Source organism: Hemicordylus capensis, chromosome 1 (assembly GCF_027244095.1).
Source record: "Hemicordylus capensis ecotype Gifberg chromosome 1, rHemCap1.1.pri, whole genome shotgun sequence".
NCBI lineage: Eukaryota > Metazoa > Chordata > Lepidosauria > Squamata > Cordylidae > Hemicordylus > Hemicordylus capensis.
In genome coordinates this window covers 192,064,664-192,092,200 of record NC_069657.1, presented here as the reverse complement: position 1 = coordinate 192,092,200, position 27,537 = coordinate 192,064,664, and the positions used below count along the sequence as shown (strand labels likewise).

The window sequence follows — 27,537 nt, the reverse complement described above, 5'->3', positions numbered from 1 at the left end:
CACTATTACATAAGTTTTAAAAAGAAATGGAGAATTTGACTTTTCCCTTTTTACTCTGAAAATAATTAAAAGATATGCAGAGTAAACTGTGTCACTGCTTGGTATATATTCTAGTCTTTCAGAAAGACAGTTAACATGAGAGAAAGAGAGCAGGAAACTCCCAGCGGGCCTTAATACTAAGGATTTCACACTGATTCAAAGACAAACTCACCATTAATAGCCATATTATTAAGACATCACATTTTACTAACTTATAACAAGAAGCAAAGTAAAAGCAAATGAATACAATCCTAGCTCATAAGCTTCAGCTCATTATTCACAAGCCCTGATTCTCTGTACATAGTGCCAAACTGAATATGTGTACAGTGACTTAGATTATATTAAATGTAAAAAAAAAATACCTGTAGCCCCTAAAGGCTGTGGGGTGGGTCTGCAAAGGTTCCCCCTCCCCTCACTAGCCTCTAGGGCTTTACAGGGACCATTTGAGCATGTGTGGTGGCCATTTATATATATTAAAATGGCTGCTGTAAACAAAATGGCTGCCATGCATGCTCAAATGGCCTCTGCGAGGCCTGGCATGGCCTAGGGCTTCACAGAGGCCATCTGAGCATGCACAGTGACCATTTTGTTTTCAGCGGCCATTTTTTTAAAAATGGCGCCGCCCCTTCAAGTGGCACCCGGGGCATGTGCCCTGCCTGCCCTACCCTAGATACGCCCCTGGAGAGACCTCTCCTCAGTTAATTGGACAAATCCATATTTAAAGCCGCCTAAGCTAACAGCCATCATCATGTCCCATGGCACTGAATTATAGACATTCGTTAAACATACGTGGATAGTTGCTACCATAAATAAATGGTAAAGATGAAAAGAGGAGGATAAAATGGTCCCTCTCCCTGCCCATCTGCACCAAACTGGAAATCAGTGGAGGCTGAGGTATGGTAAACTCCTTTTCATTAGATGGATGGACATGTAATGCTTGCTATGGTGAGTTACCACTTGGTAAATGATTGTAGTCACCAACAGAATGGTGTGAATAAAATAATAATACATATTGAGCACTGTCACAGCATTTGTTAATAATTATCTATCGTCAGTTTCATGACATCCAATAACAATGAAAAATGCTCATGCTCTGGACATGTTTCTCATCCAAATCTATTAGCAGTCTGTCAAGCAATTTAAAATGGACTCCTCAACCCCCATTGACATTTAGGTTAAGCTCAAGATTTGCAAAGATCCATCTGTGTGAACATTTGCAAATAACAGATAAGGTGTACGTTATGAGGATCAAATATCTGTTGGGAATCTGAAAGAATATTTGCAAACTGAGCTATATAGTAAATGGCAACCTGATTCACACCAAATCCTTGAACTGGCCCTTAAAGCTTTGACAATACAATACAGATTCAGCTGCAATATTATACCAACAACTGCACTCAGAAACTTTTCAAGAGTAAAACTTGACTAATCACACATTCAAAGAGCTTGTGGGAACTATTGCAGAGAGGTCAAAACTTTCAAAGTGGCATTCAGTCTAATGGTGTTGCTTATAACAATCATAGATAAACCAATGGTTACTTTGAGAAGGACATGAAAGGCTGTGTGTCTTGGAGTTTTCCCACACATAGCTTCCAGCTCTCAGGGTAAATGTTCAGTGAAGCCACTTTGAATTACAATCGCGGCATGAGGGAAGCAGCCCCTCCACTATGCTCTCGGGTTTTCCTTTTGTGCAGGTTCACATTGCATGCTTCCGTGTTTTCATCCTAGCCAATGGAGAGTGAGTGAGTGTGTGTGTGTGTGTGTGTGTGTGTGTGTGTGTGTGAGAGAGAGAGAGAGAGAGAGAGAGAGAGAGAGAGAGAGAGAGAGAGAGAGAGAGAGAGAGAGCGCTCCATGGAGAGGAACACAATGAGGCTATTTCCACAATCACTGGAAAATGGGCTAAGGGAGCTTAGCCCACTTTCCAGCGATTGTGGGAACCACCACTCCCAAGGCGGCCAGCCCGCCTAATTAACCCTCCCCTTAAATTAGGTTAACGGAATGAGCACTCCATTAACCTCATTTTTTTTGCTCATGTGTTGCCGTGGCGTGCGGTGACACATGAGTAGACCCCCAGCTGGGAGTCTCTCCAGGATGCCCCGCGAACTCACGTGGGGCATCCTGGAACTTCCAGGGGCCGTGTGGCCCCCGATCCCCGCTGGCTCAGTCACGGAGCCGGCAGTCATGTGGTAGGCCAATCCAGCCACCCAGGGCTGCTTTTTGATCATCCGCGGGCTGCCTTTTGATCGCAGACCTGGAAGAAGCTCTCACCAATCATGAGAAGAGCTTCAATGTTGCCTTCCAAACCTTGTGTCCTAGAATGGGAGCTTTTGTGTTTTCTAACAAATTTCTTCCCTTTTTTCCACACACATGGGTGTGTGTGCTTTACACCAATTTGTTGGTAAAACCTCTTTCTTAACCAGCGAAAACCTTAAAGCAAGCAGACTAATATTGTTCGAAAAAGTCAACTGAGCATACACATAGGTTTTGTAACTACAACTTTCAAAGAGTTTGCTTCTTGAAAACTGGTTTTTCTACTCTTCACACCTAGGCAAGGCAGCTCTTCTCCTGTTAATGACTCTCTTATCATATTAATGACTCTACGTCAGTGCCTCTCTCTATTTGCCCCAGCACTTTCAGGAAAACCTACTTAAAACCAAGATTTTAACAACCTGGAATTACATTGAGATAAACTAGAATTTGGAAAACAAAGCCCAGTTTGTGTGTGGGATGTTTCCAAAGATCTTGAATAGACTTCAGGGGTAAGTTTGGCCGGTGACTCTCTTCCAAAGGAGATTCATGGTAACAGCCCTGTGTGGATATGCTCCTGAAAGTTTGAGTCCTACATTCAGTTGGGGTGGCATAGTGGTTATGTCAAGAGCTAAGAGCCAGGAAATCTCTGACTCAAATCTTGGCTCAGCCACAAACTCAGTGGCTGGTTTTATGCTAGTCACAATTTTTATGGAGAGAGAGGATTAGAAATTTCTAAGCTTTCTATAGCTGTCAGGTAACAAATTTTAGCTTAAAAGACAAAAATAGTGGTGCAGTCCTGCACCACAGTTTTCCTGTAGTTACCATGCTTTATTTCAAGTGAAACAAAGCAGGATGTCTCTGCCATTTTGTAAATAATGGATGCCGCTATCCACTGTGTTACAATCCAAGCACAGCAGTTCAACCCATTTATCAGAGCCAGGGTTGGTCCTTTCATGAGGCAAGGTAAGGCAATAACTTCAGGTGGCAGATTACTGGGGTGCCAAAAGGGCGACAACAGCCAATTGCCACTGCCATCGGAGTAGCTCCTTGGAACTGATCGAACCCCTCACCACCCCCTGCACTGCTTTCAAAGTTTGCAAAGTTCGGTTTTGAAAAGGGGGCAGTCAGAGGCGTATCTAGGGAAAATAGCACCTAGGGCAAACACTGAAATTGCGCCCCCTGTCCAAGCATCTGACACCCATCTTTCAGATAACTTTACCATAATATCAGCTGAAAAATACAAGTCAAGCTCGTTAATCTTTTAATATTTCAAAAACTATTTAGCAGTGGACTTAGCCAGACCAAAAAATGCTGGAAAACTACAAATTTCAGTATGTGGGGGCTCATGAAATACCCAAATACTATGTGGAGATGTACTTGGAAAACTAAACAGTAGTGCCTGTCTAATTCTCTACTATGCATTGTAGCATCACCATTACATAAGTTTTAAAAATCAATGGAGAATTTGACTTTTCCCAGATACTCTGTAAATAATTAAAGGATATGCAGAGTAAACTGTGTCACTGCTTGGAATATATTCTAGTCTTTCAGAAAGACAGTTAAAATGAGAGAAAGAAAGCAAGAAACTCCCAGTGGGCCTTAATATTAAGGGTTTCAAAATGATTCAAAGACAAACTCACCATTAATAGCCATATTAGCAAGACATCACATTTAACTCACTTATCACAAGAAGCAAAGTAAGAGCAAATGAATACAATCCTAGCTCTTAAGCGTCAGCTCATTATTCACAAGCCCTGATTCTCTGTACATAGTGCCAATCTGAATATGTGTACAGTGTCTTATATTATATTTTTATTATTATTCTTTTTACCCTTAGCCCCTTTGGGGGGCTTCCTAAAGGCTGTTGGGGTTTGCAAAGATTCCCCCTCACCCCGCTGACCTCTAGGGCCTCGCGGGGACCATTTGAGCATGTGCAGTGGCCGTTTTTAAAAATAATCTTTTTTTTAAAGGCCACTGAAAACAAAATGGCCACTGCGCATGCTCAAATGGCCTCTGCAAAGCCTGGCATGACCTAGAGCCTCACAGAGGCCATTTGAGCATGCACGGTGGCCATTTTGTTTTTGGCAGCCATTTTTTTTTTAAATTAATTTTACAAAACGGCACCCCCTTCAAGTGGCGCCCGGGGCACGTGCCCTGCCTGCCCTACCCCTAGATACGCCCCTGGCGGGCAGTCTCCATCAGGAGCATGGGGCAAGGCAGCATATAGTGCCTCATCTTAGGGGCTGTAACACCTTGGGTCACCCATGATAAGACCAGGCTGCTCATTCTCTTCATATCAGTGGCAGGGTGATAGGCTCAGGCTAGGGTGATAGGAGTCATCTCCTCTTTCAGCCCAAACTATATGCTTGTTTTTCTCCCAGACAGTACCAGGACATTCTCAGATTCACATTTGCCTTCAGATGCACACTGGGATGAAAAAACCCAACTTCAAGTATACGTTGATGGGATCTGAGCTGTCGGTGACTGACCAGGAGAGGGATCATGGGGTCGTGGTGGACAGCTTGTTGAAAGTGTCAACTCAATCTGCGGCAGCTGTGAAAAAGGACAATTCCATGCTTGGGATCATTAGGAAAGGGATTGAAAATAAAAGTGCTAATATTATAATGCCATTATACAAAACTATGGTGCGGCCACACCTGGAGTACTGCATACAATTCTGGTCACCACATCTAAAAAAGGACATTGTAGAACTGGAAAAGGTGCAGAAGAGGGCAACCAAGATGATCAGGGGCCTAGAGCACCTTCCTTATGAGGCAAGGCTACAACACCTGGGGCTATTTAGTTTAGAAAAAACATGACTGTGGGGAGACATGATAGCGGTCTATAAAATCATGCATGGTGTAGAGAAAGTGGATAGAGAGAAGTTTTCTCCCTCTCACATAACACTAGAACCAGGGGTCATCCCATGAAATTGATTGCCAGGAAATTTAGGACCAGCAAAGGTACTTTTTCACACAACACATAATCAACTTGTGAAATTCTCTGCCACAAGATGTGATGACAGCCAACAGTCTGGATGGCTTTAAGAGGGTTTGGATAACTTCATAGAGGAGAGGTCTATCAACGGCTACTAGTCGGAGGGCTATAGGCCACCTCCAGTCTCAGAGGCAGGATGCCTCTGAGTACCAGTTGCAGGGAAGTAAGAGCAGGAGAGAGGGCATGCACTCAACTCCTGCCTGTAGGCTTCCAGCAGCATCTGGTGAGCCACTGTGTGAAACAGGATGTTGGACTAGATGGGCCTTGGGCCTGATCCAGCAGGGCTGTTCATATGTTCTTAACTTGGGCCCTCCAGCTGTTTTTGGACTACAAGTCCCAAAATCCCCAACCACAGTGTCCAATAGCCAGCGATTATGGGAGTTGTAGGCCAACTTCTGCAGGAGGGACAAAGTTGAACAGCCCTGAGTTCGAGGAAGCTAAAGAAATGATCCAGTGGAAACCAACAGAGGTCCAGGTGACCATGAAGCAGTATGTTCCCTAAGCAGATAAGTGGCTATAAATTGGGTGACTAGTCTATGGTGTATATACCATCCTGCCAATGGCACAGACTTGTCTCAGTTGGCTAAGGTATGTTTGTCAAATTCAGACCTGCACCTCTTCGAAGCAGACTTCGGAGTCTTGGCAGCCGATGGTACTAATCAGGATGATAGAATGAAGGAAGTGCTAGCCCTGCTCTCTTCTATTTGGAAACACCCCACCGAAGGTCTCGAACCCTACATAGCTAGAAAGAGGCTGTTGGCAGTTCTGAGTAGAGCAGTAATCACAAGGGACCGCATTCTTAATCTGGACAACGAGCAGTTAATTTGGACATCAGAACAGTTTACAATGGCCTAGCTACAATGGCCTGGTCAAAACTTAGCCTATGCCACTTAGATCTCAGTAATCTTACTTGGGCAGGATTGCAAGCACAGGTCTGGGGGATCACAGGACTTCTAAGGGACAATGCATGCTCATGGAAACCCAGCGCCCCTCGCAAAGGGTCCATTAAAAGAGTTACCTACTCCAATAACAACCCACACTCATCAACAGTTCCCACACCTAGGGCACCTAGTTTCCAAACACCTAAATTCCACCCATACCCCTATCTTCACAAGGAACCAATCGTTCCAGAACAATTCATCCTGATTAATCATTTCCCATGTCAATTAACCCGACACCTGCCTTAGAACCATCCTAGCATAGCGTTGCCATGTTAAGAGGCTAGTTTAACTTTAAGCAGACTCACTAGGAGTTGCTACTGAGCAATAGGACTCACTAGAAGTCTTCTAAAATGCTGTGGGTGTTCCATTCATTTCAGTGAGCACTATTGAATGCATTGCCTTGCTATATTGTGTCATATGCAAGTGAGTTTATTTATTTATTCATTCATTCATTCATTCATTCATTCATTTAGATTTATATGTCGTCCTACTCCCATAGGACACAGAGCGGATTACAGGCAATAACATACATAGCAACACAATTCTATAAAATACATCTTACATAACATCCTAACCCCAACCCCATACAGTATTCATTCCACATGACATAGTAATCATGGATTACAAGATCACTCTACAACCAGCTATCTCAGTGACCGAACACCCGACGGAACATTTCAGTATTACATGCCTTACGGAAATCCGACAGATCATGGAAAGCTCTGATATTATCCAGGAGACCGTTCCATAGAGCTGGAGCCACCACTGAGAAGGCCCTGGCTCTCGTTTATTGCAGTTTAATATCCCTAGGGCCCGGGATCACCAAGGTAATACTTGTGGCTGATCTCAGGACCCGGCGAGGGACATATCAAATAATGCGGTCCTAGAGGTATGGAGGGCCCATACTGTGTAAGGCTTTAAATGTTAAAGTTAATACCTTAAACCTAACCCAGGACTCAACCGGCAACCAGTGCAGCTGAACGAGCAAAGGTGTCACATGTGCTCGCCAAGGTGCCTTAGTAAGGACCTTGGCCGCTGCATTCTGCACCAGTTGCAATCTCCGAGTTAGGCACAGTGGCAACCCCACATAAAGCGAGTTGCAATAATCTAACCTAGAAGTGACCAGCACATGGATCACAGTGGCCAAATCTGGAGGGGACAGATAAAGGGCCAGCCACTGTATTTGGCATAACTGAAAAAAGGCCTTTCGAACGGCCTCCATGATCTGAGCCTCCATATTCAAAGAGGCATCAAGAATCACACCCAGACTCTTCACTGTAGGCTGAAGTATCAAACAAGCACTATCAAGGGTCGGTAACTGGAAACTCTCCACTGACCTCTTCGGGCCCAGCCATAGAACTTCAGTCTTATCTGGATTAAGCTACAGATGACTTTGCTTCAGCCAGTCTACAACCGCCTCCAAGCACCTGATCAGCTGGGCTATGGTATCCTCAGCCATGCCTTCCATCAGCAGAAAAAGCTGGGTGTCATCCGCATATTGATGGCACCCTAGCCCAGAACTCCTCACCAGCTTTGCTAAAGGCCGCGTATAAATATTGAACAGCAAGGGCGAGAGAATAGCCCCTTGGGGGACGCCACATGTTAATACATGACGTGAAAACCTCTCATTGCCCATTGCTACTCTATATCCCTGGTCTTGTAGGAAAGAACATAGCCACAACAAGCCCACATTTTGAATCCCAGCATCAGCTATGTGGTGGATCACAATATCATGGTCCACAGTGTCGAACGCTGCTGTGAGATCTAAAAGCAACAGCAGCACTGACCCTCCCCTATCAAGCTGGTGACGGAGATCATCAGCCAGGGCGACAAGGACCGTTTTTACCCCATGCCCAGGCCGAAACCCAGACTGGAAGGGATCGAGAATCGCTGCATTCTCCAAAAACATCTGAAGTTGTACTGCTACCGCTCACTCTATCACTTTATCTAAAAAAGGCAAATTCGATACCGGGTGGTAGTTAGCTGGCTCTGAGACATCCAACAATGGCTTCTTCAAAAGTGGCCTAACCAATGCCTCCTTCAGCTCTCCTGGGAAAAACCCCGTCTCCAGAGACAGATTGATAATATTCCCAAGGGAGATCTGCAACCCCTTCCAGGCGGCCTTCACCAGCCAGGAGGGGCAAGGATCTAGGGGATATGTGGTAGGCCTCATAGCTGTCAAAAAAATTTCAACTTCGGACTCTGAAAGTTTTTTAAAATTCTCCAAAACTGGCCCGGTAGACGACCATGGAACCTCCAATTCCTCAATTGCATCGGAAGTAAGAGGGAGGTCTCGGCGGAGCAACAAGATTTTATCCTCAAAAAAGCCCTTAAAAACCTCACAGCCAATACCCAATTCTCTAACTTCATGATCTGTACCAGAAACATTTATAAGAGATTAAACTATCTCAAATACTTTAGCCAGCCATGAGCTTGCGGATGTGATGGCGGCCCCAAAAAACTCTTTTTTCACGTCTCTCACTGCTACCTCATAGGATCTCATAAATGAACTATAAGATGTTCTCATCGCTTCATCCTGGGCTCTTTTCCAGCCCCACTCTAATTGTCTGAGACACCGTTTCATCTCCCTCAACTCCGGGATATACCACGGAGCTGGGTTCCGGGGACATCTCAGAAGATACCATGGTGCGATCGTATCAATAGCCTCAGAAAGCCAGCTATTCCAGTCGGCGACTAGGGCATCCAACGAATCATCAAGGGGCATCGGATCCCGTAAAGCATGCTGCAATTTCAACGGGTCCATTAATCTCCTTGGGCGAACATAGACCTGCCTTCTCTCTGAACGGGGCAGCGGTGTGACCCCCAACCATGCCTTAAAGGTATAATGGTCTGACCATGGCACCCTCTCAGTTGAAAATGGACACACCTCTAACCCCATCCCGAAAACTAGATCCAAGGTGTAACCCAATTGATGGGTAGGACCCGTGACAAATTGCAAGAGTCCCAAGGACATCATAGCTGGCACTAACTCCTGTGCCTGAATAGAGACTGGGTCATTGATGTGAACATTGAAATCACCAAGAACTAATAGCCTCGGGTACTTCAGAGCCCACCCTGCTACCGCCTCCATCAGACCGTGCAAAGCCTCTGGCGGTGCATTAGGTGGCCGATACACCAACCAGATAGCTAGACTCTCAGCAATGTCCCACTTTAAACCCACACAGTCAACTCCAGGGATCTCGGGGGCGGGGAGTTCACTATAAGAATAGTCTTCTCAGATAAGGGCAGTGACCCCCCCCCCAACCCCTGAGCCATGACTGATTAAGAACTTTAAACCCAGGAGGGGTTAATTCAATAAGGGCAACTGTCTCACCTTCCCTCACCCAGGTCTCAGTTACAAACGCCAGATCAACACCTGCCTCCACAAAGTATGTTTGCAAGGTGTTGGTCTTATTAATAATGGAGCTGGCGTTACATATCATCAATGTTGAGTGTATCCACTCCATTCTCCCATTCTCCCTCAAAACAGAGCAAAGGTTAGAGCAGTTCCGAGCCCGTGAATATCTAAGGGCCCTACTCCCTGATCTCCTCCGCCTATTGCCATATCTTCCTTTCCCTACCATTATCCGAATCCTCCACCTCCCTTCATTTACCTCTAATCCTCTGCTCTCCATCTCTCGCCCCCTTCCTACTCACCAATATAAAAGTCCAATCCTGTCCCCAGGACCCAGCACCACCAACACTCCCCTTTAGTCCTTTAGTCTCTTGAAATTCCTCACATTAACACTCTGGTTTGCTAGCCTTACAGTTAGGTATCATAAGAACATGAGAACATAAGAACAGCCCTGCTGGATCAGGCCCAAGGCCCATCTAGTCCAGCATCCTGTTTCACACAGTGGCCCTTTGCTGAGAAGCATGTTACCTCCCCTTTGTACCATTCTCACAACTGTGCCTAGGTTAGCCCTCACTGTAAAATTCCCTCAGCACACACCTGACTTGCCCTATGTGTCCTAACAGTAGTGATGCTATAGTGGCATCATAGATGAAAATAGTTAGGACTGGGATGCAACTCCCATTGATTTCAAGAGGCAGTAAAGTGGTTTAGATCAAGTCCTTTAGCATTATTGGTTTCTGGACTAAGTTGAAACATATCTCATCCTTAACTGCCTTTGCTTTATATCTGTAGCTTTGCAAAAGATTTTTTTTTAAAAGGGAAATTTACCAAATTCATTTGTAAAGCTTTCAAAACAAGAGATAAAATATATCTGAATATTAGAATTCATTTACAAAAATACTCGTTGATGTATTGTCAATGTGCTCCATCACAAAGAAAAAACTATTCAAAGCAGTGATTTCAGTTAACAAAAATAAAAATGTTTTGAGGACCCTACCGTAAATTATTCTGGGAGCTCAACATCTTGTTACTCCCCAATGAAGTAGTTATTAATAAAGATGATTTTGTAAATCTTCTGTGTGTAGTTATATAATGAGCTGCAAAGGAGGAGCTGCAAGGCCTCATTGGAATTCCAAACACTCCCAAAACGGATTCTGACCCTTGGCAAAAACTATGCAAAAATATTGTTTTTCATTTATCTATAAAAGGCACATTTATTCTAACAGGATATATTCTGAGGAAGTCTATGACAAGGTAATAGAACAAATCATTATCTGCAGCTATTCATCAGTAATATTTGCATAAAGCCACAAAGATTTTAATTGCATTAGAGTAATTCGTAGAAAGTTAAATATTTTCCATTGTAATTAATAGAGCACAGCAGTGTGTTGGATATCTATTGATAGCAAATTCTGAAAATAACAAAATTGTTTTCTACAGTTTGGCCAACAATACTCACAATCCTCCTTTACAAGGAAGAAATCCAATAGCAGCTTTCTTTCTCACACACACACTTTCTACCATGACACTTACTTGAAATATGTTTACATTGTTTCTTCCATTTTTAACAATTAAAACCATTTGCTTAATCCTGAATATTACTGAGATGCTTCAATACTGCTCATACTGGCCAGTAACAATGCTCTCACTGAATTGAAAAGATCAGAATTGAACTCTTACTGCAGTTTTGCAAAAATTGTATATCCAAAGCGTAGAGAGACTTACTAAACTAATAACAGCTGACTTGGTATATTCAAATTTTAATCTGTTTTTTTCCCCAAAACAAATGACTGATTGTACACTCTTTTTAAAAAAGACTATAGCATTTCAGTAGGAAAATTTAAAATTAATAGAGATGATAACTAATCTGTGGCTACAATCTAACATGGACGTAGATGTGCTTAACCGTACAGCAGCCAATAGGCTTTGATGAGGTTATATGTGCCTAGTTGTTGGATCACAGCCAATGGGTTCAAATAATATACCCAAGCATATTACTTAAATGCAAAGAGAATATACAGAAACTGCTTGTCATGGTGAAAAAGAATGAAGCTTAATTAAGCATTTTGTAGGAAGAGAAGAAGATTGCCATCATTTCTGCAAACTAAATTTATGGTGAAAAAAGCCTCAAAACATCCTAATAAGTGTCTGAGAGAAGGTTTAACTTTGCTCAAGCGGAAAGGAATGGAAGGGGTGCCTTTGACATCCGAGAAGTAACATGGGAACAGCAGACAGCCCTGCAATATTTTTCAACCAGTCACCCCCAGCTTTCATAGCAATTGCTTTGGAACTTTTATAATCTATCACCCTCCCACATGAACACTTTTTCTCCCAGCAGGAAGTGCAGCCAAGGCTGGTGGGCTTATCTCTCTTCTACAAGGCTGGGGAATGCTTGCCAGCAACACTGCAAGGTATTGTAGGATAAGAAATTACAGGTCTGCAGTTCACGCCAAATACCTGCCTAAGAGAACTTTAAATATTAGTGTGGCAAATGCTTAAGGAATCCCATTCTGCAGCTCTCCTCTTCTTTGTTATTTTAAAGGGGGCTAGATAGATATTTTTAGCCACAGAAAGGCAAATCCATCTGCAGTAGAAGGTTTCCAAGGAAACTGAATAATTGAAATATGTGTTGAACTAAGATCTGTTTCTACCAATTTCTCTTGATTACTGGAGCTGCTGGGTGCAGTCCACTGTGCATTCCTCCCACACAGTCCCTATTCATTGCCACTGGATTCGCAGGAGAACTGAATGTGGTAGAATGTTTAAGTCGGGGTGCGGGGGGAGGGAGAGACACAGAAAAGGTTGGTGCCATAGTCTGATTCAGAATGGATAAGTGTTACACTGAATGCCACTCAAACCAATGTACAAAGTTATCACCTTTATATGCAAACATAGAAAAAAATTCAAATTCTCTGTCAATGGAAATCTGCGAAGGTATTAATGGAATAAATGCAGGAAAAGAGAGAACATGGTAGCATCTTGAATGAGTTTATTTAATTATTATTTATTTAAAATATTTATACCCCGCCTCTCCATTACCCTACTGCTCGGGGTGGTTCACAACATTAATAAAATAAATACAATGTAAAATAAAAAAACTGATACAGTTAAACAAGCTAAAATACAAGGCTAAAAAAACCTCATTTAAAGTTACAATTTCTTTTAAAAGCTTCAAATTAAAATCTATATATATTATTCTCTAAGGCATACCCGTGACTAATCCTGTGTGTGGCAGCTCTCGCGAGAGTTCATGAAGAGAAGCACCGTGGTAATTGGGCAGTGGGGATTCCATATGCAGATAGAGAGGATGTCCATGGGGCACCATGTTGATTGGGCAGTGGGGTTCGTATGCAGATAGGGAGGAAGAGCCTGTGAGGGTTAAGGTCAGCTGGAATGCAACTGTTACTGGTTGGCAGATGTTCTTGATTGTAGAGGAGAGGAATCTCTCTATATATAAAAGGATAGTGGGCAGGGGTCTGCGAAGAGAGGGGTCATGAGGGAGGAAAGAGCCCCTGGTGGCGCAGTGGTAAAACTGCCGCCCTGTAACCAGGTTACAAGTTCAATCCTGACCAGGGGCTCAAGGTTGACTCAGCCTTCCATCCTTCCGAGGTCGGTAAAATGAGTACCCAGAATGTTGGGGGCAATATGCTAAAATCATTGTAAACCGCTTAGAGAGCTCCGGCTATAGAGCGGTATATAAATGTAAGTGCTATTGCTATTGCTATTGCTATTGCTATTCAGGAGAAGGAGGCTGCCACTGTGCAAATTAGATGAGGAAACAAGATGAACAAGATCTGTTAACTCAGGATGGGAGGGAGAGAGAGAAAGGGAGAGGAGGGGAAGAAAGACAGAGGGGAAGACCGAGTGGAGGAGAGAGAAAGGGGGGGAAAGGGAGCGGAAGAAAGAAAGAAGGAAGGGTGAGGGATGGGCCTGAGCCTGTCAGCAGCCTGAGGGGAACGAGTGGCCACGACGGCACCTATTGGCAGCAAGGAAGGGCCCAGTCAACCACTGCTACTATCTGGGGCTATCAAGGTCATTGGCAGAGGGAGGCAGGCAGGCAAGGGATGGGCCCAGGCCTGTCAGCCACCTACGGGAAATGAGCGGCCATGGTGGTAGCAGCAAGAGGAAGGGTCTGGTCAACCAATGCTGCTGCTGCTCCTGTGGGGAGGAGCAGGAGTGGGGCTCAGGTAAGGGGGGTCGGTCTCTGGGGATAGGGAGCTGTAGTAGGCGCCCAATAGGCACCAGCAACTCTGCAGCTGTTACCAAGAACGGTGAGGGGGATGGAAGCAACCAGATGGAGGAGGAGGAGCAGGGGTGTGGTTCAGGTGAGGGTGGAGATATCACTGAGGTGAGAGGTGCTGTGGCAGGGGGTGAGCAGAGCAATCAAGTACTATCGTGCAGATTCACTGCACAGGTTAAGCTAGTTATTAATAAAAACTAGTTATTAAGCTAGTTATTAATAAAAGCTAAAAACTGAGAACTAAGAATAAGAGTTCACAACATTAATAATATTAATAATTAGGTAATAAATATGTCCTTAGACACAGCATGCCCCATTTCATATCTCTGTAACCCAGCCGGAATATGCAAAAATAGAAAAGCTGGTTATGTGTGCAGCGTCTTATACCTGTTAAAGGAAACAAAGCTGGAGGGCTGAATTCCATGCCCCTGCTCCCAGAGCACTACCAGTCTCAGGTATGGGGGCCAGCATAGTTTTGCTGGCCCCCATAGCTCCTAATGAGCAAAAAGCCCTTGCGTGGTCTTAAGTCACTGCGTCCTATGCCCCCTCACAGCGAAGTCACAGCGAAGCACAAGTGCTTGTGGTGTGCCACAGGGGTTGAAGCACTCTGCAGTGCAACAATCATAACAGTTAGTGGTATTGCTACATTGGCATTTGGTTCCAGCAAACTCAAGGGTGATGCTTTTGCCCTTGTGTCAATGCCTAGATCTTTTTAGATTGTGAGCCCTTCAGGGACAGAGATCCATCTTATTTGTTATCATTTCTCTATGTAAACCCTTTAGGAAACTTTTTTGTTGAAAAGCGGTATATAAATTAAGCACTTGTGGAATGAGTCAATGGGAGTTATGTGAATAGTCCCAACGCATGGTCTGAAGAGGGCATGTAATATAGCAGCCTTGCTAAAGCTAAGTAAATCTAGGTCTGGTCAGTGTCTGGATAACTCAAGGTACTTCAACATAAAAGAAAGGCACAATATAAATAAATGGGTACTATTCCGATACAATTAGGTTAATTTGAGTTCCATGGAAAATAGCACAATGCACACTGCAATCTCTAGCACAGCTATTTGCTTCATCTTCCATCCTCACTAGTAAAGCTGGCAAAGTTGCAGGAAAGTCTTGACAGTTGTCAGTTCCACAAGAGCTAGTGTACATCATTTTTTGTTTTGTTTTTAATGGTGAAGCATGTGTGAAATTGACAACCATTTCCTTCAATTTTATCTGCAGACTCCAGACATAGAGCAATGGTGAAACTGACAACCTGTTTCCTGACTTTGCCAGTTCCATCTGAGTCCAGTGATGGGACAACACTGAAATTAACAAGATGCTAAATAACATCATTAAGAGAAAAGGAGCTGCCTTCTACTGAATCAGTGAAAGAGTAAGTGACCCTTGAAAGGGGTATAGTATATATTGATAATTAGTTTACTCCTTCTTCCAGCAGCCACTGAGCAGTGGTTAATAAATTGTACCTTAGCACTGGGATGGTATTATGTGTGTGCATATTTGCATGCTATATTTGAAAACACAAATGTGAATATAGTATTCTCATATAACAACAGAAAAATGCATATATATTCAAATCAAAGACCATACCCATTTTGGAGGCTAGTTCAATGTTTTTCCGGACTCACCTACTGCTAATAATACATATAGAGAGCAATATTGTGCATAACAAAACCCACTTAAGGTTTGAATGCAATGACACATACTCTTCACATGAACTGCACAATGTTTCTTTATGCATTTTATTCTCACATAATTTATCACTCATATATAGAAAATTTCCATCAGCATTTTGATATGTTTTTGGGAAAACATTAACTGAGAAAGGCATAGATTTCAGTAATCAAGCAAGTTATTAAAGAAAAAGAGACATTTGATTTCACACATTCCACATTAAATGTTGCAGGTCATTTTCTAAAATACTCATCTTTTTAAAGGTAAAGTGTTCATCAATATTTTGTCTATAATGTTTAACAGGCAACCAGTTTTAGCAGAGATAAGATGTTCACAGACGATAATTTTAAAATTTCATACTATGTACATTTTTCTTACATTTTAAATTCTACTCGGAACTATGCCAGCAGAAATACTGAAAGGTTCTACCTATAGAAGGTATCTAGGTAAGTATATACTATATGACCTTATCGTATGAAGCTGCAGAACAGAACACAGTTTTAACTGCTGAAGCATTATTCATTGCAGTTTGTGCAAAGTAGTGCTCTACTGAATTTTTTTTTTAATGCTGTGTTGCAACTAAAAAACTGACTCGTACACATATGTTTTCTGTTGATGTAAACTCTAGGAATATTGGTGCTAAAACAAGATGTTAACCAGACAGCCTACAAAATGGATCACCAATTTCAAATCATTGGTGATCCATTTTGTAGGCTGTCTGATTAACATTTTCTGTTGAATAGGGTAAGTGATTAAGTGATTATATTTTCACTTGCCCTACAAATTCTTCAGAGAATATTTATTCAAAAGCTCAACACACTCTAATGTCCATTAAAGCCACTGACCTGTAAAAATTGTTTTCTCAGTTATTTCAAAGGAAATGGCACAATTCTGAACTAACAGTCTACATAAAGAGCACATATTTTGATCAAAGGCTGTATCAGCCGAAGTCTCCGCTTTCCTCGGCCTAAAGAAACCCCCTTTGATTTCCCAGCACTGTCTTTTTGCCGCTACCATGATCCCTATGGACTAGCAAAAGCTTTATTTTGCGCACCTCATTATCTGTTTGCCTTAACTTCTCAATCTTTGTTTAAGATGGATGTGAGAAAGTTGCCAGAGATATTCAGATGTGCTACTGATTTTACTGTATATGGATTACTTCCTGAAGCGACACACACATAACAACCACATCCCTGCTAAACTGCTTCAAAGCCACATTAGCATTTCACTGATTATACAAGTACCCACACATGGATGTTTACAACACAGCTAATACTCATAGTGTAAAAAGCATCTCCTCTCTATCCCTTGTCCTCCCCCATAGAATTACCTGTAACTGGAATTCTGTTATTTTAGCTCCGGCAAAGCAGACTGAAAGGTTCACTCCTTTTCCACCAGCCATTGAGCAGTGGTCAGCCAATCAGAGGATAGACATCCTGGCATCCTCTGGAATGTGCTCTCTTCCTCATTCCCCCCTTCCTTCTACCCAGTTCTGTACGAACAACATCATAAAAGGAAGAAATAGAAATAAACAATGCAAAGGCAAAATGTATCGCAAAAACGCAGTAACCAATGAATAGGAAAGTTTGAGGTTTCTGCACTGTAAATATGGTTGAAGAAAACATTCTCCCAATAAGCTCTTATTTAAAAATTAATAATATTATTTTCTACTTACAATCAATTTTCCTTGGGGGGGGGGTAAATAGGGGAGTGGGCAGGTGCTTGTGTACTTTGGCATGTGCTTACTACACACTGTAGACTAGGAATACTGGGAAGCTAACATACCTTGGTATGATAAATACAAAAGAAAACAGGAAATATAGGACAATGATCTTCTACTCAGCGGTCCCTCTAATTTTTTTCATCTCTGTGCGGAATGAATTTTGTTCTGGGCGGCAGTATCAAGGCAGTGCGTGTGCACATGCATTCAGAGTGGGGCCTTCCTGATCCAACCTGAGCGGGATCTAAAATGAACTGAGCAGACATCCAAAAACTTGTGTGCATGCCAAAGAGGGAACAGTGCTACCAATGAAGATGGGGCTTTACTTTTTGAGGATTAAATGACCTCCAGCCACTAGGTTTTACTACCAATTTGGCTTCAATGGTAATGTGTGGTTTAGGTCTTCAGGTGGCTTCTTAAACTATATTTTGCACCAAATACAAATATCCAAGTACAAGCGATCAATTATTTCCTAGCTACATCTTTCCACTTATTTTAAAGGGAAACATAGCAATTAATACATCTGATTGCCCTCCACAAATTGATACAGGTTTTTTAAAGAACTTGGCTATCCATACTTTAAGTGTAAGATAACGTGCTGAACCAAGCTGCCCTTAGCAGAAATGGCTAACCACAACAGGACCACAAAATCAGAGAATTAAAAACCTGAACTTGTCCAATGCAGTGTGTGTCTGTGTGTGTGTGTGTGTGTGTGTGTGTGTGTGAGAGAGAGAGAGAGAGAGAGAGAGAGAGAGAGAGAGAGAGAGAGAAACAAATTCAACTCCAAAACAGGTGACAATGTGCATTATTCAGACTAAGTATTCTGTAGAAATGAGTATAAGGTAGATGATCCCAGAACAGTTCCACTGGGAAATAGGTGCAATCTGCAAATGATCCTGACCCCACAAACATATTATTCACATCTCATTAATTCTATTAAGGATTATGCAAAGAAAGCATTTGAGGGACTGGTATTTTACAGCTTGGTATTTTGAGGGATTGGTATTTTACACCATTTGAGGGTAATGGTATTTTACACCTTAGTCACCTTAAGTGGTGCTGCGTGGAAATGCTTGACTAACAAGCAGAAGGTTGCCGGTTTGAATCCCCACTGGTATGTTTCCCAGACTATGGGAAACACCTATATCGGGCAGCAGCGATATAGGAAGATGCTGAAAGGCATCATCTCATACTGCGCAGGAAATAGCAATGGTAAACCCCTCCTGTCTTCTACCAAAGAAAAACCACAGGGCTCTGTGGTCACCAGGAGTCAACATCGACTTGATGGCACACTTTACCGTTACCTATTTTACACCTTAGGCAGTTTTAAAGGTTGCAAGGGCAGGCAGAGTTATATATCTATATCTATTTCTATATCTATATTGATCGATAAATAGGGGTGTAACTATAATAGGGCAAGGGGAGACAGTTGTCTGGGGGCCCACTGCTTTGGGGGCCCCCCAGAGGCAAGTCACATGACTGACTCCCCCAGCCACTCACCCACCCGGGCTTCCTTCAGTTGTATTCATCCTCCAAAACTGATGTGAGTGTTAAGACCTGGAGCTACCAGAACAGCATGTCTTTCTCTAGTACCATTAAATGACTTGCAGCGTCCACAATTTACAAAACCTTTCTAAAAATAATTAAGGATGATGTTCCATTGTGGCACATAGGATATATAGATAGATAAATAGATAGATAGATAGATAGATAGATAGATAGATAGATAGATAGATAGATAGATATAGATAGATATATGCTTTTTGTTACCACTATTCCGCCTCATTTAAGATTTCTTTATTTCATGAGCTGAGCTTCAGTGAGGGGGAGCATTTTAAAATCTGGTCTCTGGGCCCACTCAAACCTTGCTACACCCCTGATAGATAGATACACACATACACACACACACAAAACTAACACCAATGAATCATAAACTCACAGATCTTTTTACTCCTGTCTCATTTCCAGCTAATAAACTCCCTGTAAACAGGGGTGTCTGCTGGATAGGCAAGAAGGGGTGCTTACCCTCCTGCAGTTTTAAATGTGCTTAATTTGTTTGTTAATGTATGGAAATCAAGAGGCTCTAGTATCCTCCATTAGTTGGGAGGCCTATAAGAGATATTTGAGACCATTCCTAATGAGAGAATCACAGCAGGCTCCACTTGCCAGGCTTGAACCCATTGTACTGTTCTGGAAGATGGCCTTGGTCAGCAGCTCACATACCTGCCAACATGTCCCTATTTTCCCATTCACCTGATTGGGAAAATAGGGACATGTTGGCAGGCATGAGCTCACCCCTCAGAAGAATGTGGCTTGTTCTCTTCTAATGGTGCTGCTTCTGGTTGGCTCTGGCAAATCTTACAACATCTGGACACTCCATAAATAGAAAGATATTTCACACACACACACAATGTGACACATGTTTGTATAAACAGTCTTAAGTATCATTGGCTATACTTAACTGCAGTCTCCCCCACATAGTAATGGACTTGTTTACAGTAGCCTTGTCCAGTCTTCCCTGGGCCACAGTCAAATGCAACAACTTCTCCTTCCATTGGCTTGGTCTTCTGAAAGGTCTTCCCTCACAGGCTGCTCTGGCTCAAGGCCTTCCTTCTGCTGGAAGTGAAGGACTCTTGTGCTGCCTCATGCCTCAAAGACAGAGGGTGACAGATTAGTGAGTCAGAGGGCTAGAGGGGTCAAGACATTGGTCACCCTTTCTCTCTACTGCTTTGACACTATCCCTTTGATATGTAGATTGCTACTCTCAGGGACTTCCTGCCTGCCTGCCTGCCTCTCTTCCTTCCTTCCTTTCCTTCCTCTATCACACACGCTCGCCTCTCTCTCTGAACCATGTGTGCAGAGATGCATGCAGCATCTCTCTGCATCAGCTAGCTAGATAAATTAGAGATTCTATCTCTCCACTTTCCTATCTAGAATGGAGTTTTCCAATAAAGACTCCTTATATTGATTTGAAACTATGAACTGGCTCCGAGTTTCTTTTGCTCTCAGCAAACACGTATGCCTGGGCAGACTCCGCTGTGTTTTGCTTCTGTGCACTCTGCTGTAATAGAAGGGTATCTTTTAGCAGAGAGAATTCCCAACACCTTCCTCCTTCCCTGAGCAGGGAGGAATATTAGTGTTGCAGCCTTCTGTTTTATCTCCAGAGGCCAACATAGGCAGTGGGTATGTGTTGGGGTGGGGTGAGAGAATAAAGAGCGGTAGTAGTGGCTGTAGAATCCAGAGGAAAGAGACAAGGCAGTGGAGTATGATTAAGAATATTAATAGTTTAATGAAACACATCTGGTTTACAGAAAGGCAAATGTTGTACAGACTGGTTTCTATTCTCCAGCGGCTTGCCTGCCCCACCTCCAGTGTAGGACTGAACTAAAAACTGTAACTATTTTAGAACCTGGCTTGGATCAAGGAATGGATTGACTAGAAACACAACAGTGGCTGTGTTCAAGCTGGAGGGGTCTAGGAGGGGTGTAGTGGGGAGGCCAAGAGAGTGGAGGTTTCAGGCAGGGCATGGTATGAGGCGGGGTGAGTGGTCATATAATTGCTCTTTGGAATGGAGGAATGGAAAAAAGTAGAGGATATGGTGGTGGATTCTGGGAGATCATCGTACAGGAGGATAAAAATTAATTTTAAAAACAGCTTTTAAAAGATTAAATTCAAGTATTTACATACAAGGCTCTTTCTTTTTAAAATATCTTGGTTGATGACAATCACCTCATATATTCACCTATACAGGTGGACCTTATTACCACAGGTAGCAAAACCGTGGACAATGACGCTAAAAGTTTTTAAGAATGTCTTTACCACATTTCTTAGGAGTCTAGGAATCTAAAACCCCCCCCCCATCTCATAGACTCAATAGTCTACAGTATTGTGGGGGTTAGGTTCCTAGAATCTTAAGAAATGTAGTAAAAATGTCTTTTTAAAAGGGAGAACGGGCTGAATAAAGTGCCCTACCATGCTCTGCAGGTCTCCTGGCATCTAGCAATGCCCCCCACCCCCCCCCGCAACATCCCAAATGGTAAAAAAAAAAAATATTCCCAAAGTCATAGATTTTTCCAATAATTTTTTATTGAATGGGTGGCCTGGAGGCCATTTGCGTGGCCTGGAGGCCAGGGTGTTTGCATGGTGGCCTCCAAAATGGCACCACCACAGGAGGAAGGGCCAGAGTGTTCCAAAAATGGCCCAAAATGGCCCTTTAAGGAGTGGGGGGGGCAGTGGGGGGAGGGGGAGATGGCAGAGACACACACACCCCCGCAGTCGTGGCAGCACCCCCATACCTAGTGGTGAGTCTTAACAAAAATTAATTAATTAATAATTTTTTTAACCTTAGAATCCCCAAACCGGCTCCAAGCCAGCCAGAGGGTTTTGATTACAGGTTGAGCTGAACTGGACCTGTTCTGGCTCAAGGGCGAGTCCTCAAGCCGGCCCAGTTTGATGGCAAAATGGCTCAACCTCGAGCCGTTGCACACATTCCTAATAACCAAGAAGGGTTTTGAGGTGCCCAAGAGGCTTCAGGTATTGGACCTAGGAAATATCGGGGAAAACTGGTTTCCTTAAACTCTATAGAAGAGCCCGTGTCCATCCATTTAGGGGGGATATGTAGATGAAGGCAGGCAAAGGATTCTGGGTTTGAGTCAGTTCGGTGGTTCACTATGGCCAGGGATGCCCTTAGGCAACCAAACCTGGGCCGAGAAACCAGGTAAAGCCCAACATACACTTGGCCCTGAGCCGGCTTGCCAGCCAGAGATCACCCTTCTCATGAGACGGCTAATCCATGGGAGAAGGGGCATCGTGAAGTGCTTCCAACTCTCCAGTGGACCACACTCCTCATTACATTGTATTAACCCATCATCCCAGGGTGCACTGCTTCTGTGGGGCTCCTGACACATCTGATAAAAGATAGAACTCGCATCCCATACCTTCCTTTCACCACTCAGCCCTCCGGGCTTTCAAAGGGTCTGGGCCACTTTATGCATACAAGCAGCTTTGAGTAAGCAGATCAGGAAAGACCAGGGATGGATTCTATGTTCTCAGGTGGATCAGGCCTGGCTAGGCCTGACATTGCAGTGGATGCAAATTAGCCACAGCAGGGAATTCTGGGGCACAGCACCTGAAGCTTAAGGTGGTTCCAGGAGAGCCAGGTGGATGCCGCCAGCAAACTGGAACATGGAACTGTACTAACCGAGCGAAGGGTTCTAAAATGAGACATTTAAAAGTCCAGGTCCATGGCAAGTGCCGGGGCTGAGAAAGGGGTTACTCAGGGACTCATCCCCGGGAGTTGGGAAGAATTATCAACCAGGCCGGGCAGTAAAATTCCTCCAGCCTGCATGTGTCTCTCTAAGGTGAAACATTCTCATGAGAGAGTGGTCAGCTTGGAGCAGGGCATAGCAGCAGATTGCACAATCAGCTGAGACTGAGCATGCTTTCACCCCAGGGATGGGTCCCCCTTTCTCAACAAAACCACTTAAAAGATAGAAAAAAATCTAACCCATAAAATCAAAGGGCAACTCCTAAACCATTCATATTATATCTAGTCTACACCCCCAACTCTATCTTTGAATAAAGGCAACAGTACTCGGTATTCTTGAGTCACCAGAATGAATGCAGTCAATGAGTGACCAAGAGTATGACTGGAGCAGAACAGTTACAATCTAATGCTGACATGCAGTGACACATTCAGAAGGTGACACAAAAGGACTTGCAAGGAGAACTGCCTATAGGCATATAATTACAAGAAGTCAGCCTAGGCACTAAAGGCGTATCTGAAATGTCAAAAATCTGCAAGATGTAAGCCACATTTGTACATGGTTCGGCCTTTTTCTTTTCCAGCTTTCAGCATGTCCATTCCTAATCTGACCAATTTCTGAAGCTAGCCAGCAGTCTGAAGGAGGAGGGTTTGTAGGGCAAGAGAGAGAACCTAATTAAAAACAAACATATTGTTTTAATGCAGTAAACCACTATGCAGATTAGCCCAAGAAGATTGGGTGGTGTGGGAAGGAGCAGAGATCTATATGTTCCTTAAATGCAGAAGGGAGAGATAAATGGAAAGATGAGACAATTACCATTCCAATCACACAGAAGCATGGAAGACTGTCTCTGGTTTCTTTTCTTTCTTTCTAGCTTTACCAACTGCTGCAAAAGTCCCACTCTATTAAAAAAAAGTTTCAAAAGCATTGCCAGGATCACTGGAAGAAATCTCAGACTGAGCATCGGATCTCATGCCCTCCTGGCGTGAACATCATGGGCCATCAAATCTTCTTGTTTTTGGAGCTCAGTTGAAGCAGCAACACCCATAATTTCCCTATAAACCAAAGGGTATTTTCTTTATCATCATCATCACCATGATCATCACCATCATCACTATTATTAACTTTGACTGAGTCGTGCTTATTGTGCTGGAGATAATGAGAGATGGTATGAAAGATCTATCCATGTTTGGCATGCACTTGATATTTCAGATGTACATGCATTTTTCTTTAATTGAATGTCCTCACTTTTTAAAATGGGGGCTGCAGTGGCATAATAAGGTCAGAGGGGGACTGTGTTCAAGAAAAGATCATTGGCCTCTAGTAAAAAAAAATTATGTCATGGAAATTTTTTACACTTAATTTTTGCAGCAAACACACACACGCAAACATCCTACTGCTGGTGCTGCTGCTGCTCCTCCTCCTGCTTCCTTGCTCTCTCGCCTGCTCACCCCACCGTCATCCTTGCCCCCACTTTTGCTGCTGCCAGCCCTGATCTTGCTGCTGCTGCAGGCCCCACTCATCGGCCGTCTTGCATGCTGGTAAGAAACAGAATGGCTTCTTTCCTGAGCCCAGAAAGGAAAGAGGCCATTCTGCGTCTTACTGGTGTGAGGGCCAGCTGGCAAGTGGGGCCGGTGGCAAGAGCAGGATGACAAGAGTGGGGCCGAGGGCAGCAAGAGTGGGGCCAGCGGCAAACCATGCGGCAAGAGTGGGGGCAAGAGTAGGGCTGTTCACCTGTTTAGCTCAGAGACACGAGTTAAATCATTTGGTTGTAATGGTTACCATTTCAAGACATTTCTCCTTCTCTGGGAGAGGGGAAAGATTTCACCAGCTAGCCCCTTCAGAGGTCCTTCGTAGCTGTTTCCAGGGCAACAAGGGTAGAAGCAGTTTACTCCTCCCCCTCCCTTCTCTGCCCACTCCCCCCTTCCCCCTCCCCTTTTCTCCTCACAAACATTTTGACTGCACTGAGCATGTGCAAGTTTGACATTACATGGCCATCTTTTTTCTTAATTTGTAAAAATTGAAAATACCCCCCCCCCCCCCGCCAGATGCATGAAAGGCCCTTATACAGAAGACAGACCATCTAAAGAGACCTTTCTTGGAGAAATTGAGTCAGTCTGTGCTTCCCTATTTGGATGCTAAAAATCCCATCATAAATATGGGGGTGGAGAGACACAAATGTGGTTTTGAAGTTCCATATCTGCTTTTCAGCTTCTACTCTTCATAACTTTAACATCTTTATAGGAATTCAATTTGTTCACACTTGTTCAGCAGGTAATTCTGAAAATAAAAATGCCCCCTTTAGCACAAATAATGCAAAGGGAAAGCTTTGAGAAGCCACAGAAGGTGGAGCATGGGCAGGTGCAATCACATGACGGAATACTGTTTTACCTCTCCATCCATTTGTAAATTATGCCTGTCTTAAAATGAGCCCCTGGTGGTGCAGTGGTAAAACTGCCGCCCTGTAAGCAGAAGGTTACAAGTTCGATCCTGACCAGGGGCTCAAGGTTGACTCAGCCTTCCATCCTTCCGAGGTCAGTAAAACGAGTACCCAGAATGTTGGGGGGCAATATGCTAAATCATTGTAAACCGCTTAGAGAGCTCCCAGCTATTGAGCGGTATATAAATGTAAGTGCTATTGCTATTGCTATTAAAAGAGTTGCACTGGCTGCCAATATGTTTCCGGGCAGAATACAAAGTGCTGGTTATTACCTTTAAAGCCCTGAACGGCTTGGGTCCGGGCTACCTTAGAGAGCTCTTTCTTCTGTATAATCCTCATCGCATGTTGAAGTCATCTGGAGAGGTCCATCTCCAGTTACCACTGGTACATCTGGTGGCGACTCGGAGCCGGGCCTTTTCTATAGCTGCTGCTGGCCTATGGAATGCGCTCCCGGCAGATATCCGCAGTTTAGGCTTGCAGTTGGCCTTTAAGAGAGCCCTAAAAACTTATTTGTTTGGCCTGGCCTTCCAAGGTTTTTAGATTGTTTTAAAGTATTTTAATCGGTTATATTTATTTATTTATTTATCACATTTGTACACCGCCCCAAACTTTCATCTCTAGGTGGTTAACAATAGCATAAAACAAGTTAAAATATATACAAAAACTTAAAACAATTTAACAATTTAAAAATCATCCACAAAATTAAAACCTTAAAGTTTTAAAGAACTGGTAAAAAGTTGTAACAGGTTTTGAATTGTTATAAACAAACAAACAAATCATAATACATAGGCACTCCCATGCCTGTGTAATACTGATAACTAGTTGGGCCGGGTGCAGAGCATCTGCACCTCTAGTTCTCCCTACCTCCTTCCTGCCCACCCGCCATCACTTTCTTTCCCTCCCCGCCCACCTTCCCCACTGTTGCTGTTTTCTTGCCCACCCACTGCCATTTTATTTTCCTCCCCGCCCACCTACCACCATTGTTTTCTTGCCCACCCATTGCCATTGCCACCATTTTTTCCCTCCCTCCCTGCCCGCCTGCCTCTATCATTGCCGTTTTCTTCCCCCACCATCTGTCCCACCTCGCCCGCAAGCCTGTCCTCTGCCGACGTTGCTTTCCTCTCCCCCTGCTGGCAGCTTGCTTGCAAACTCTCGCGAGAGCTGCCACACATGGGATTAGCGACAGGTATGCCTTAGAGAAATATACAGAGAGATAATAATGGTGGTGTGCAGCGAGTTTTGACTTCCAGTGGCAGATACAAAAATGCTAGCAACAGCTAGTTTATCTAGCTGTTAGCCTATCTAGACAGGTTTGGTGAAGAAATTAAAAATCCAAATAGCTTACAATAGCATAGTTATGTCTTAAATTGCTCATTAAATCCCATTAATTGAAAGGAGAGAAATTTTGGTGTGTACAGAAATACTTTCCTTCAGGTTTCTCTTAAAGATGAAATACTGAACACAGTGCCTTTTAAGAGTGCAGACTAGGCATGAAACATTAAACCTGACACAATCATGGGGTGACATCTAGTGATCAGTAGAAGACATAACTATGCTCTTGTAATCAGTCTGGATTAGAGTTTTTAGATCTCTTCACCAGATTTGTTCATATAAGCAAAATGACAAAAGCGCTGCCATTCGCATTTTTATATCTGAAGCAAGGTCAAAATGCTAATGTTACACAGATAGAGAAGAGGTGCAGGCAAATAGTACCCTCTCTGCAATCTACCACCTGAATGTTCATGAAACCTAGTGATAGGACTGGCTGCAAATAACATATGATATATGCATATCATATCATATTATTTCTTGTTTACACAGTCAGACAGGTGTTATTGACTGGTTTGTTTTATCCAGACATTGAGTCCTTCCCAAGGACCTGGGATGCCAGAATTTTATTGTCAATGTTGTTGCTGTTGTTATAGATATCGTCGCAGAATATAGGCTGTTCCCAGTAAAGCTGCTTTTTGTAATCGGCTGATGGTGATTTCTGTGGCCCCTATGGTGTTGAGGTGCTCTTCAAGGTCTTTTGGAACTGCACCCAGGGCGCCAATTACCACTGGGATGATTTTGGCCTTTTTCTGCCACAGCCTTTATTATTAATTCAATTTCACTATTATACCTGGAAGCTGTTCAGCATTCAAGTCTGCTTTTAAGCAGATACAAACTAACAGGGCTGGCTCAAGGCCTGGGGGTGGGGGCTCTAGCCTGTGAATACTAAGCGACTTCCTTCTCTGCAAAGGGGAGCATTTTTACAGGGGAACACAGCAGCTCCTCCCTCCTCCCCATTAGAAAATAAGGGGTGCACTCTTCCCCAAGAGCTAGAGGAGAAAGAGCGGCTGCCGCTGCTGTCACATACCCCCATTCAACGATAGTGATGGCTAGGGGTAGAGGAGCAAATGGCAAATCTTTGGGTAGCAGTTCCCCCTCCCCTCTCCTCAGGTTATAGGTCTTCCTGTCAAGGGCTCGTGCATCACTGCAGCGGGTTCTGAGAGAAAGTTCATTTGTGGATGGGGAAGCCAGTGGGAGAAGCCGGCCGTGGTACAACAGCCTCATGGCAGAGCTTTCTCCTCCCAACACCCCCATGTGGGCCCTAGTGCCTTGGGGGTTGG

General features: G+C 43.6%; 1 protein-coding gene across 4 annotated transcripts in view; it reads right to left on the bottom strand.

Annotated features, from left to right (window-relative positions):
• The window catches only part of CSRNP3 (cysteine and serine rich nuclear protein 3), a 134,869-nt gene extending 109,578 nt beyond the window's left edge, over positions 1 to 25,291 (bottom strand). The window contains exons 1-4 of one of the 4 annotated variants that reach the window (XM_053264254.1): positions 25,198 to 25,291; positions 23,302 to 23,540; positions 19,684 to 19,870; positions 16,832 to 16,993 (exon numbers count right to left, since the gene is read on the bottom strand). The gene's annotated coding sequence lies outside the window, so the exon portion shown is untranslated. Of the gene's footprint in view, positions 1 to 16,831; positions 16,994 to 19,683; positions 19,871 to 23,301; positions 23,541 to 24,267; positions 24,392 to 25,197 lie in introns of those variants that run through there. The other 3 variants (XM_053264246.1, XM_053264260.1, XM_053264268.1) reach the window with 3 other exon arrangements.
• Between the last annotated feature and the right edge of the window lie 2,246 nt (positions 25,292 to 27,537).